The sequence below is a fragment of the Marmota flaviventris genome, chromosome 2 (genome assembly GCF_047511675.1).
Source record: "Marmota flaviventris isolate mMarFla1 chromosome 2, mMarFla1.hap1, whole genome shotgun sequence".
Taxonomy (NCBI): domain Eukaryota; kingdom Metazoa; phylum Chordata; class Mammalia; order Rodentia; family Sciuridae; genus Marmota; species Marmota flaviventris.
The window spans coordinates 10,398,929-10,412,754 of NC_092499.1; the positions used below are offsets into that span (position 1 = coordinate 10,398,929).

Genomic DNA, 13,826 nt, shown 5'->3' on the forward strand with positions numbered 1-13,826 from the left:
CCACACTGGGCAGGTGGGGTGGCTGGGCCAAGGTGTCAGGATCCTTCCCCACATTTCAGACACAGCACCCCCCAACTAAAGTCCTGGCCATTGAACAAACGTCCCAAATTCATGCTGGAGTTAGGATGAGGAGGGCTTGGAACTCGGGTGGGGAGAATTCATTTCCCAAAAACCTTTCTTATAAACAAGTCACGCTCATCTCTGGTAGTTGTTCAAGTTTAACAAGAAGAATATAACAGGCAATATGTGTCAAAGCTTCCACGGTGCCAGGTTCTGTTTGGGGCATTATTTTATTTAAGACTCACAAATGCCTGCTTTGATCTTACTCTCATTCCTTTCTACAGAAGAAAGCCTGAGGTTAGAGGGAGGAGGGAGGTTTGCCCAGGGTCTCAGTGAGTAAGAGAAAGAGCCACCCAGGACCCTGCCTGGCCCAACCCTCACCTGCCTGTATCACTGATGTATGGGACAGAAGAGACTGGACACCTGCGGACCTGGCAGGAAGCAGGTTTATTGGTTGCAGCCAGGTCCAGAGTATGACTCGTGCCTGAAATTCTCCTCTGGACCAAGAGTCTAGAAAATTTTTGAACTTCATTCCCAGTGGGAGGAGTGGTTTGAGGTTTACATATTTTTTTCTTTTCTTTGAGTTCCCAGAAAGTTCTTTGTAGGCCGGACAGAGGATCTTATAAATATTTACCAAGAAGGTTTACATATTTTTTCTTTTCTTTGAGTTCCCAGAAAGGTCTTTGTAGGCCGGACGGGGGATCTTATAAATATTTACCAAGAAAACAGAGACAATATCTTTTGTACACCAAGCTCGCAGACTGCTCTGCCACACCTTTTGTGTGCAAACCTGGTGTTTACAAGAAAGAGGGAACTGTCAATCACAATCACCTCTGCAGACATCCTACTGATCCGACAAGAGGAGAAGCTTAATTATGGCAAGGGTCTTCTGGGTGGGGGTCTCTGGCCTGCTTCACCACTGTCCCTGTGGCCAGAGGAGCCCACGACTCCCCACTCCCTGCTCAGTGCATCAGGGATGTGAACCTTGGGTTCGGGCCATAGTCTCCAAAGCAGTCCTTTCTGAGCTCAGTGTCGTCCTCTCCAACCCCACAAATGCACATGAACACACAAAAGCTGGTCAGCAAAGCGGTTCTCAACTAGCCCCTCCTGGAGGGGTCGGGTCCAGCACCTTTATCCCCAGATAGCATCCCTGATCCCCCCTCAGCTGGGCACCTGAGCCCCCACAAACTCCCTGACATCTCTGCAGGTCCCAGGCCAGGCCTCTCAGCTGGCGGGTGGATCTCCACATGCATTTGGAAGAACTCGGGTTCCCACCCCTGCTCCTGGCCTGTGGAATTGAAGAGGCTCCTTCCTTACCAATGCTCAGCCCTGGGGAGCCTCCTGGGAAGCAGGGCCCAGCAGGAGCCAGTGCTGAGCTGGCTGCTGTCAGGCGGTGGTCTGCACTGGACCTGAAACCCAGGGACGCTGGACGAGGCCTTCTTCCTCTGGGCTGGCTGCAGGCTGGTGGGTAAGGCCTGGTCCACAGGCAAAGCCTGAGCTTCTCTCTGGTTCAGTTTCTCCAGTCCTAGCTGAGGACCTGCGCTGGCCCAGCGCTCCTCCGGTGTTGGGATGAAGGAAAATGGCACCTGTGGACACATCTGTGTGCTGTGTCCTCAGGGCTCAGCCCCAGTGTCCTGAGCTCATCTGACCCAGGAAGGAGGCCTGAGCCCCATGGACCTGCTCACTGAGGCCACTCGCCAGGGAGCAAGGTCGTTGGGGGGACCTGGACGCAGCTCCCTGGCTCCCGAGCCCTCTCCCCTAACCACCCACAGTGGTGCTGCCCAAAGGCCTGATGACCTGGTGGTGCTGTGGCACATGCACAGCCACGCCCAGCATGAGGCTGGTGACCTCAGGAGGAGGGACAGAGCCAGCTGTGAGCAGATGGGTCTGGGAGACTTCTGAGAGGAAGCCACACTCAGCCCGGCTTTACGGCAGAGCCCGGGAAAAGGCTTCCACACTCGCCCTCCCCTGGGCTCTGCCAGGTCCCCAGGGACCTCCCTGGGCTACATCCAGTGGGACCCTCTCACCCCTTCTCCTGGACCCCTAGGTGGCACTCACCTGTTGATGGCACCCTCCTGCAGGAAGCTCCTCCCTGGGCCTCAGGAACAGCCTGGCTTCCTCCCCCCATGGTCCCTCCTCATCTCCCTGTCTGCTCCTCTTCCTCTCCTTCCTCACGCTGAAGCTCTGGGCTCAAACATGCTCTCTCCATCCACACTCCTCAGCAACATCATCCATTCCCAAAGCGTGAATCATCCTCCACATGGGGGTGACTGCAATGGCCCTGAAGCCTGCTCTAGACCTGCATTTCCAGCCCCAACCTGACATCTCTACCTGGACACTGTATTGGTTCCCAGGGCCACCAGGGCACTGTAAGTGGTATGCTGGCTTTCTGTACTGTAACACAATACCTGAGATAATCAACTTATAAAGGCAAAAGTTTTATTCTGGCTCACAGTTTTGAGATTTCCTCCGTGATCAACTGGACTGTTGCTTCGGGCCTGTGGGAAGGCCGAGCATCATGGTGGTAGTACTTGGTGAAGCAAAAAATGTTCACCTTATGGCTGGGAGGAGAAAGGAATGATAGGGGAGGGCACCACGTTCCAATAGCCACTTCTAGGGAACATCCCCAATGACCAGAAGACCTCCAACCAGGCCCACCTCCCAGAGGTCCCACCACCTCCCATGGGAGGTCCCACCTCCCTTGGGGACCAAGACTTTATAAAATGCATGGACCTTTGGGAGCCAAACTACAGTGTATTTGAGTGACTGGAAATGGCTTTCTCACGGTCTGGATGCAGGAGTGTGACCCAGGGCTCTGTCCACCTGCTCCTCTGCAGCACTGGGTGGGGCCTGCCTGGCCCCTTCCCAGCCTCTGGTGGCAGTGGCCCTCCTGGGCTCCCTGGCTGCAGCAGCGACCTCCACCTCGGCCTTGCCTTCCCTTCCCTTCCCTTCCTCTCTGTGCGTCGTTCTCTTCTCCCTCCTTCTAAGGACAGCAGTCATATTAGATTTAGGGCCCACCCTAATCCAGTATGACCGCATCTGAGTTGATTAGGTCTGCAAAGATCCTATTTCTAAATAAGGCCACATGCTGTGCCCAGCTGTCCCTTTCTAGAGCATACGGTACATAAATAACCAGGCAAGTCATATAAACACGAGACATTCACATAAATGCCCCGGTACCAGGCCTGGGCCCCTCCTGACGCCACAGGAAAAGGACAGCCCGGGTGTGCCCCTCAGGCCTCCAGGAGCCCCACAGAAGCCCGGATGCCTTGGGTTTGCTGGCCTCAGAGGGCGGTCAGCCCTGGAGGTCCTGGGAGGAATTACGGGGCCCTCAACATACAGCTGGCCAGCCTCCCTGTGCCTTCCCACCCCCTGCCAGCCCCACCCTTATGTGCTCAGCAGACATTACACAGCCCTCTCCCTTCTTACAAACAACTGGATTTTTTCCCATCTCTCCAAATTTCATCACCAATTTCAATTGGCTTCTGTGCTCCTCAGCTTTCCGTCACTCTTGGCTTGGCTCCTCTCTTTCCGTCACTCCTCAGCTTTTCCGTCACAAAATACCAGAGAAATCCACTCGTGAGAAAGAAAGGTTTGTTTGGCTCAGGGTTTCAGAGGTTTCAGTGAGTGGTTTCTTGGGCCTGTTGCTTTGGGCCCGTGGTGGCACTATATCATGGTGGGAGTGCATACAGAAGAGACCCTTCACCTCCTCACTGCCAGGAGGCAGAGAGACCAGGAGGAGCTGCGTGAGCCCTCAAGGGCACACCTCCTAAATGGCCTCCCATTAGTGCTGCCGGCAGGAGACCAAGCCTTCAACACGTGGCCCTTAGGGAACATTGAAGACCGAAACCATAATAGCTTCCACTCCAACACTTTTCTAAATTAGCGATGTCCTCCAATTCACACATTTTCATGGCTCTGACTAGAGAAAGAGAACTGAAAAAGCATCCTTCATCTCAGGAAGCAGAGCATGGGGCTTCTCCCACCCAGTCAGTTTTTGTTGAGCATCTACTAAGTGCCAGGTCCTGGAGAGCCATGGGGAGGAGGACGTGCACCTGTCCTCTGGGAGCTCACGTGCCAGTGGAAGAGACAAGGAACCCCCTGAGGGCGGAGGTGGGGCCTAGGAGTCAAGAGCTGGGCTGGGATGGACTGTTGCAGGGGCCAGGCAGGCTCCCTGCAGAAGGGGCGTTCAAGCTGAGGTCAGAGGGATGAGAGGAGGTTTGAGGAGAGAAGCCAGCCCCCGAAGAGGACAGCAGTTCTCAGACCCAAGGGAGGGAGGGAGAGCCTGGAGCCAGCCAAGAGGGACAGCACTGGTGTGAGGGAGACGGAGGTGAAGGAGACACCCAGAGGGGTGCCTGGAGGGCCACCTGGTGTTCTTGTGCAAAGGGAATCCTGAGCCGTTCCTGCAGGTGAGTCACTTCTAAGCCTAGATGGTGGGTGGGGATGCGATAAGGAGGGCACAGAGAACCAAGCCAAGAGGCACTTGGGGCAGACCCCAGGAGCACTTCTTGGACCAGAAGAAGATGGAGGCAAACAGCATCTTGTCTGGGCAACTGGTCCGGTGGCCATGACCTGTGGCGTGTAAGCATGCATGACACGGCACTTTCCAGCGCTCTGTCATACCTGCCCTTTGAGCCTTGGGGTCCTTCTGGAGAAAGACAGTGATACCACCAGTTATCGGTGACGAGTCCTGCTTCCCCACGTGTTGAAGTTTGAACATTAGAGACGTGTTATTCATCCTAGGCTTCCTTTCTTTTCCTGTCTTCTTCCCCCTTATCTCTCTCCTTCCTGCATACGAGGTCCAGGAGAGGGCCCAGGTGGGATGGCCAAAAGGTGAGGAGCAGATGGACCGGCGGGGGTGGGGGGTGGGGAAGGCAAATGGAGTGGTCCAGGCAGGAGGCAGCCCTTAATTAGCAACTTTTACAGCTCCCTGTAGGGAGGGGCCATTCCTGGGTCAGGCCTCCTTAGCCACAGGTTGGACAGGGGCAAGTGGAGGAAGGACTCTGGAGGCATTAACATTTCAATTCCTCAGAGGCAGGTCTCTAACTTCAGGTACCCAATTGGCTTCCATTCTCCCAATCCCACCCAACTGCATATCTGCACTGACTGCCTGTCTTTAATTCTGTCTCAACAGGACACTGTGGATGGGGGAAACGGTGAACCTAGGGATGGAGGTGCTCTCCAAGGATCCTGGGCAGCAGGGATGGCCTGGCCTGAGTATGGCAGAGATGACCCAGGTTCTCGGGGAGACCCGTGGACAACTGGGACCACCCTCCTGGCAGAGCCTTTGACTCCCAGCCACTCCACCCCTCACCCAGAAAAGGAGAACAAAGTTGGCTGTCTCCAAAGGCCTGGGGCCGGCCTTTCCCCCCTCCTCTGCCTCTTCTACAAATCCTATGTTTACGCTTGCTCTGCGGAAATCCATCTATTATCTGTTTGCCTTGTAGATGAGCAAATGGACATTCTCGGGTTACCTGTGCCTTTGGTCTATTCTTTTTTAATATAAATTTATTTATTTGTTCTAATTAGGTATATATGACAGCAGAATGCATTTTGATTAACTGTACACAATTGCAGCACAACTTTTCATGTCTCTGTGCACAGTGCAGTATCACACCATATGTGCAGTCACACATGTACCTAGGGCAATGACATCCATCTCATTCCACCACCTTTCCTGCCCCCACGACTCTCCATCCCCTTTACCCAAATTTCCCTGATTTTTCTCATGCCCCCCCGCCATTATGGATCAGCACCCACTTATCATAGAGAACACTTGGCCTTTGGTTTTTGGGGATTGGCTAACTTTACTTAGCATGATATTCTCCAACTCCATCCATTTACCTGCAAATGCCACAATTTTATTCTCTTTTAATGCTGAGTAATACTCCATTGTGTATACACCACTGCTTCTTTATCCATTCATCTATGAGGAGCATCTGGGTTGCTTCCACAGTTTAGCTATTGTGACTTGAGCATCCCCATTCTACAAAGGAGGAAAGTGGGGCTCAAAGCTTGAGTAGCTTGTGGGAACCAGTCTTTCATTCCAAAGTTCCTCCTTGTCCCCCAGACAGCAGCCTAAGAGGAACACCGGTGTCTGGTCTGCTGGGGGGCGGGGTGGGGGAGCAGGAAACAGACTGTCAACATACCAGGCCTTCTGATCCGATGGCTGCCTGGCGCCAAAATACACCCTCCTGAAACCCAGGGGTCTGGGAGGGAGCTGGACTCCTGTCCCTGAGAGGAAATCTGGAATATGGAGGAATCAGGGCTCTTCCTGGAGACACATAAACCTGCCTGATTTTCTTTTCACCTAGAGGGCTCAGGAAGGTGGAGAACGTGCCTGGGTGAAGCCCCTGCCTTCCCAGGGAGCCAGGTGGAGGCCAGGGCAGGGGACGGGCTCATTCCCAGGGAAACACTGCCATCTGCTGGTTGATTGTGGTGTGACATGTGTGACATGGAATGAAAAGCGTTCAGAAAACAGCATCTAATAGACAGTGAGATGATGACATTTCACTGTATGGCGTCCAATTCGAGAATATGCAAGGTTTTGGGTCTCTTAGCTTTTTATTTTTAGGTGCTGGGGATTGAACCCAGAGGTGCTCTACCACTGAGCTGCACCCCCAGCCTTTTCCCATGTCTTTGTTTTTTAATCTCAAGACAGGGTCTCACTAAGTTGCCCAGGCTGGTTTCAAACTTGCCATCCTCCTGCCTCCGTCTCCCAAGCAGCTGGGATTACAGGCATCACCACCACACAAGGCCCCACTTAGCATTTCAGACCAAACAAAAAGCAAGCATTTGTTCATGATTCAATAAACATGTATTTGGCACCAAATAAAAGAAGATGGACACAGCTTATGCCTTCTGGGAATCCTGTTCTGGCAATGGGTAGCTGTGCTGTCACCCTTACACACACACAGACACACACACAATCTCTCTCTCTCTCTCTCTCTCTCTCTCTCTCTCTCTCTCTCTCTCTCATTTGATATCAAATCAAAGTCCCAAGAAGCTGTGGACCAGGCTCCTGCCCTTGGACTCAATGGACCTCACTAAAAACCAACGGACTCACTGATACTAAAGTTCCACGTCACAAACCAAAACTAAGTGATCTGAGCGTCTAGGAAACAGGAGAAAGAGGAGAGGGAGGGAAGGAGGGGGACCAAGTCCCAAACAGAGCAGTTTCAGGCGGTCTGATGATGAAGTTCTCTGTTAATCTTTTCAAAAAAGGAAACCTTTGCTAGCCAGCCAGGTGTTTTCCTGTAGCTCTGACTCCCTGCCCCACCTTAGGAGGAAATGGCCGATCTGCTTTTGTCCTTTCTCCTGCTCCCTTCAGCACTTCTCTGTCTGTTAAACCTACTCCCTCTGCTTAGCCCACTCAACCGTGCCACCAGCACGCTAGCTTCATACTAGAGGTGCTAAGCATAGAAGTTAACTAGTGAGATCAAAATAAACACTCATAAACTCAATTTACCTTTTTCTTTGACCAGGTCTGAGATGGCTCCCCCTCTGTCTCCTGCCTCGAGCCACCTGGTGGGGCAGCGAGGTTTACACAAGAGACTAGCAGGAGAGAGAGAGAGCATGCCAGGGAGTGGCCTTTTATTGGGGAACAAGAAATTCAGGGGAAAATTCCATCCAATGAAGGTCGAGGGGGACAGCATTCCAAGGTCAGGGTCAGTGATTGGTCTCAGGGTCAATGGTCAATCACACCCCCACACGGATGGGCTCTCGCACCTAGAAAGGGTGGGGATTAGTTCTGACACAGTTTAGCCGGAACACCTCACACCCAGTCAGGGAGGTGACCAATCACATGCGAGAACGGCTTCCCACAGCCCACGAGAACACATTCCTTCTATTTGATGAAGTGAAGTTTTCCCTGATTTTAGAATCCATCTTCGAAGTCGAGGAAGACCCTGAAGCTGTAGTGTTGCCATTTTGTCTTTTGACAATACACAGGTACAGGACGCCTGTGCCCAGGTTTGCTGCACTCACCCCCCACAGGCCTGTCCCCCTGAGCACACAGGCTTGCCTTGAGCATTGACGAGTGTCATGAATAAACCAAACAATAAAAGATGATTTGGACTGAGGAATGAGAGGTCTGCCTCCTGCCGGTGTGGAGAGAGCCTCTGAGTGAAGACCTGAGTCAGGACGAGAGCCGCCCTGCAGGAAAGAGTCTTCCAGGGAAGCGGAGGAAGAGAGAGGCTGGACCCGAGGCTGCAGAGCCAGAGGAGGCCCTGGAGCCAGGGCACTGCGAACACTTGGCCCGGCGGAGACCCATAAGCAAAAGACCTAAATTAATGAGATGCAGTGTCCCCAAATCATCTCTTGAAGGAATCACCCTTACAGTTGAACCCTTGCAAATCCTCACAGCACAAGTCATCTTTCAATTCCTTGCGTTTAAATACCTGCTCTTTCTGGGGAAGCCATGTTAGCCTGAACACCCTCAGGGCTGGTTAGTTTGGCCCAAAGTACAATCCATAGTCGACCAGGTACAATCCACAGTCGCAGCTGGAATGTCCACCATCACTGTTCACAGCCTTCAAAGGCAAACTGAGAGGTGATTATACCACAGAGGCCTTGGCTAAAGACCTACAGGAAAAAGGAGCAACTCGAGCATCCTAATGTACTTAAAATAAAATCCCCAGGGAGTGGCCCTACACAGATTCCAGACTGTTTGAAAATCGGAGAGGAAAGGCAAGGAAATGAGCTCCTGGACCAGGATCCGTGGGGCTGCAGAGCCATCCACCTGGGCACCTGTTACTAATGGAGTCGGAATCTGCATCTTACAAGATCCTTACACGACTGGTGTACATCGCAAAGTTGGAGAAGCTTGCTTCTGAAAACCTGGAACAGAGGTCACAGGTGGCTCCAGTCCTGAAAAAGACGTGAATGTTGGAAATGCAGGTAGAGGATTTTAACAGTTGTCTTAAGAACTATAAGAAAGAGGTAATGGCCAGGCATGGTGGCTCACTCCTATATCCCAGCAGCTCAGGAGGCTGAGGCAGGAGGATCACAAGTTCAAAGCCAGCCTCAGCAACTTAGCAAGTCCCTGACTCAAAATAAAAAATAAAAAAGGCTACGGATGTAGCTCTGCTGCTAAGCACCCGTGGATTCAATCCTTGGTACAAAAAGGAAAAATGATGTTTATAAATTGAGATTTTATGTGTTTATAACTAGATAAGATAAGCAGTGCAGTGGTTAGCATTGTGGGCTCTGAAGCCAACTACATGGGTGTACATTCTATTTCTTTCAATTCACTTTTCCAGCTGGTGTCTCTGGGTAAATTACTCATCTCTGTTTCTCAGGGTTCTCATTGGCAAAATTTCAAATATATGTTAACATACATTTAAGATGATTAAAGTACTATATATTTAACATATTTGACTGTCATCTATATCCATAAAGGGTTTTATATTTCAACTTTCTAATCTTTTTTTTTTTTAAGTCCTCTCACTGGGAAAAATGAGAACAATGGCTAGCTTTACATTACAAACATAAGCAATCCCAGTTAAGCTGGATTTCAACAGCTAGGCAAGCTCGTTTCTGTACTTCTCAGTTTGGGTCAGCCCAAGTCCCTGTCATGAAGCAGGGCTTCTATTGGCCAGCTCTGCTCATCTCTGGGACCCCTTGAATGGAGTCTTCAAATGTAAGCCACTAATTAAATGACTAGATGGAAAGGCCGCAGAGAAAAGCAGTTTGCCCAAACTACAAGACCTTCCCCCTACAGTCCTCCCTACTGGGCGTGTGGATGACGGTGGGTTACCCTGTGGCACGGAGGTGAGAGGGCTTTGCCAGGGACGCTGGCCCAGGCAGGAGATCCAGCTCACATGCCGACTCTGGGCAGGTGGAAGAGAGGGCTTGGAACTCCTCCTCTCTCGGGTGGCCCTGGAGAGGTGTGGAGATGCAGGGTGGGCTTCAGTGGGTGGGCGTGAGAAGGGATCCAGGCGAGGGGGCCGGGGCTCAGTGTGCGGAGTCAGGGCCTCTACTCTGTGCGTTGAGGTCCTGGGCATTCCTGAGGCTTCAGAAAGGACTTGGCCTAAGAGGTCCAGTCTCCACCCACCTGGCATAGGGCACCTGGGTAGGGCCCTGGGCCCACGGGTCATGAGTTGGCCTGGTAATGGGGGAGGTGATTGGTCAAAGACTACCAAGAAATAGTTGCTCTTAGAGAAGGGTTGGAGCCACCAAGCCCAGCCAGGGGGACATTGTCCCCTGAGTTGGAAGTTCCCAAGACCACTACCTCCGGCTTAATGATTCACTAAGAGAGTCCACAGGACTCAGAAATCTGTAACATGGGTGATTAGAGTGAAAGGATTCAGACACACCTTCTAAAGCCAAGGTGAAAGTGCAGAGGGCAGAGCCCCTGAGAGGCCGGGCAGCAACTCCCAATTGCCCCCCACCAATGGAATCCTGGGGCACACGATTCTGTCAGCAAGTGTGTGACCTCTGCCAGGGGCAGCAACCATGGAAGCTGAGCCAGGTGTCCAGGGTTTTCCCTGGGGGTAGCCACAAGGCCAGGCAATGCCCCAATTGGCCTGAACCACTGGCCTCCTGCCACCCCCACCCCAGAGTCAAACTGCTACAGAGGCCCCGGCCCCAGGCATGGAGAGCGCTCTTATCGAGCAGGCACCCCAGGGCCCGGGGTTATCTCCCAGCAGCACGTCCAAGGCCAGTGCTCTCGGAAGCCAGCAGGGCTTGGAGCACATGAGACCCCGGTTAACGCTTGACGGCCGACTCCCAGGCGCCTCGCTCAGAAATTCCCCTCTCACTTCACGAGGGAAGGTGGCAGGTTCTTTCCCTGCAGCCCACACTGCTGGCTGTGGGACTCAGGAGACGAGACCAGTTGGCATGATGGACCCCAAGTCCAGGGCTCCTGCGGGCACCTACTCAGCTCAGACCTGTGTGTAGGTGGACATCAGCAGCGAGCCCTCTGGCCATCCCTGCCTCTCCCCAGAGCCCCAGGCAGCCACCAGCTGGTGAGACCTGTTTTGGGCACACACCCCAGGACAAGCCAGAAGAAAGCCCGCGGTTCCACCAGCTATGTGCCAAGATGGCAGGGCCTGCCGAGGGCCCCCTACAGCTGGTCTAACTCCAAATGGAGCAGAGTCCCTCCAGGTACGACCCAGCACCAGCCAGAGGAACCCCAAGGCCTGAAGCAAAGACAAGGGCAGAGGCGGGCGAGGCCAGGTCACCTGCTCAGGGAGTCCAGGGCCAGCTTCACTTTCCTCGGCCGGAAGGACCACCGTCCAGGGCAACCGGGAAAGGGAGCCTCATGCCCTAAAGTCTGAGGGCCCTGGAGGAACCCAGCGGAGCCCTGGCAGGGCAGCGGGTGTGCCCAGCGCTCGGGCGGGGTTGGGTCCTGGTAACGAGCAGTGGAATCCAAACCAAGAAGTTGGCAGGGGATCCAGTTTTCTTTAAAATGCTTTTAAGGCAGATGAACAATCCAGTCACTTGCAGAAAGATAAGAGGTGCACTAACCCTGAGAATAGACGGGGACCACTGCAGAGCCAGGATTCACGGCCCTGGGCTCCTCCATGGGTACCAGAGGGGAAGTGTCTTCAGCAGCCAGGGTCAAGTGCACTCGGGTCAAGTTTGCCTGGTCATGGGCCCCGGCACCCTCATTAGCATAGGACTGACTTGTCGATGAAGCCCCCCTGAATCAAGCACCCTGAATGGGGTGCTGGCCCTGACAGTTCCAGAGAGGACCAACTAGGGTCAAAACTCCCCCGTCCACCATGCGGGAGATAAACATCTGACTGGAGAGGACTGCAGAGGTGGCCCCCAGCTCTCCTGGTCAACATCATACAGCAACAGACTAGGAGGCAGCACTTTGCTGTCCCCTGCTGGGAGGTGGCCCGCTCTCTGGAGTGCTCCCTGCGTCAGCCTCCCTGTTCTGTCTCTTACACTCAAATTCTCCTGCTTGGCTTCGTGAGTCTGACTTCAAATTTTTCTCTCACTGGGACACAAAGACAGAGGTTTGGAGCCTCAGCTCCCACCCTCCTGTGACAGCGGCTAGGGAGGGGTGGAGGGTGTCACTCTGCCCCCTTATGACTCCATGGGGTGCTTCAGAGCCCAGGGTCCTCAGCTCCCCTAAACAGTTCTCCAACTCCCAGGACAGCTCCCTGCCTCCAGGGGGGTCTCTGGCCGAGCCCCCTGGTGTTCCCTCCATACTCCACACAGAGTTAAAAGCAAGCCTGGTGTGAAGGCCACCGCTGTGGCCACTCTGGCTCCCCTTCACCTCTCAGGGTTTCACCCCTGCCTTTCTGGGCCCCTCCATCCTCCACCCTTCCAAACACCAACACACCCGCCTGGCTGTAGGGGGCGCTCTACACCTGAAATGGTTTCCTGCCTGGGAAACCAAGGCGGCCAGAGATCCTGGCCAGGACTATCCCACGTCATTATTGACCGTCCTTCACTGCAAGGTCCTGCAAAAAGAACCTGGTGACACTGAGACAAGCCCCATCTGGCAGGAAGTGGCTGGGTAAACCCCAAACCCTGCAACAGCTTACAAAGTGCTGAAGTACAAGTGTCCAAGGGGGTCGCCTCTAATGGGTATGGACAGGGACAGTACAGAGGAGGCTGGAGGCCACGGTCCTCCTCCTTCTCCATCCAGCAACTCCAGCCAGCGCCCAGAGGGCCTCCATGAAGCACCCACAACAGCCCACACCCTCAGGGTAGCATGGTGAGCTGCTGTCCTCCCTTGGGAACGTGGACTGGGTCGAAGTTGAAGGGCCCTGGAAGCAGCTCTGGGCCCTGGGGCAGGGAGTTCCCAGAGTCCAGTTACCTGTAGCCCAGTCCAGGGGTGAAGAAGCCACTGTCCTGCAGGAGGGGGAGCAAACTGGAGGGGGCCAGAGTGGGCCTCGGGGGCCACCTTTGTCACTTGCACACTGACATCTCCTCCATCACCAAGGAGCTGTCCTTGATGGGACTTAGAGATGGCAGCAAAGGAGCTGACCCTAGCCCAGGAGACCCCTGCTGTGTGCTTCCCTGGTGCCCATGTGGGCTCTGCCATCAGGTGGAGCTCTCTGCCTGCTCAGCCACGCCCCTCACCAGTCCTAAGGAACTGCTTCTTACTATGAATTGTACCCCTGTCACCCATTCACTTGAAAAATAAAAAAGGAGTTTATTTTTCTAATCCTAACTGTTTGACTAACTGTATGCATTGTTTAAGGTAAAAATTAACCAGCTAAAAAATTCAAATGAACGGGATTATAAAAACATATACCATTTAGTCTCCAGGGTGTGAACGGGATTATAAAAACATATACCGGCATGGTGGTGCACCCTTCCAATACCAGAACTCAGGAGGCTGAGGCAGGAGGATCTCAAGTTCAAGGTCAGCAACTTAGCAAGACCCTTAGAAGCTTAGTGGAATTCTGTCTCAAATTTTAAAACAAAAAAGGCTGTGGATGTAGCTCAGTGGTAGGCTCCTGGGTTCAATCCCCAGTACCCTGCAAAAAAAAAAGCAAAACTATACTTATCTGACCATGGTACCAATAGCCAAAGGGGACAAGAGGACAACTGTGACAAAGGGAAGGGCTGGGGGAACAGAGGAAGGAGGTCATAAGTAAGGGCTGGGCAGAAGGACACTGCTGGAAGAGAGGGCTCAGGACAGCAGGTGTCTCAGAGTATGTGCAGAAAGGACACAGGCCAGGGTTGTGGCTGAGGTCAGGTGAAAGTGAAGGGAAGTCCCCAGGTTTCAGGAGCCCCTCTGCAAAGCACCATGGTGACTTCCTGCTTTTGAAATTTCACCAAGTAAGTCCAGTGGGACTCTG

General features: G+C 53.3%; 1 long non-coding RNA gene across 1 annotated transcript; it reads right to left on the bottom strand.

The window, feature by feature from the left end:
* Positions 1-7,545: 7,545 nt before the first annotated feature.
* Positions 7,546-11,396, bottom strand: LOC114104702 (uncharacterized). Its single transcript, XR_003584874.2, has 4 exons — positions 11,244-11,396; positions 8,853-8,928; positions 8,460-8,591; positions 7,546-7,788 (listed from the first exon to the last, which is right to left on the bottom strand). It is a non-coding gene; the product is annotated as an uncharacterized lncRNA (long non-coding RNA).
* Positions 11,397-13,826: the final 2,430 nt, after the last annotated feature.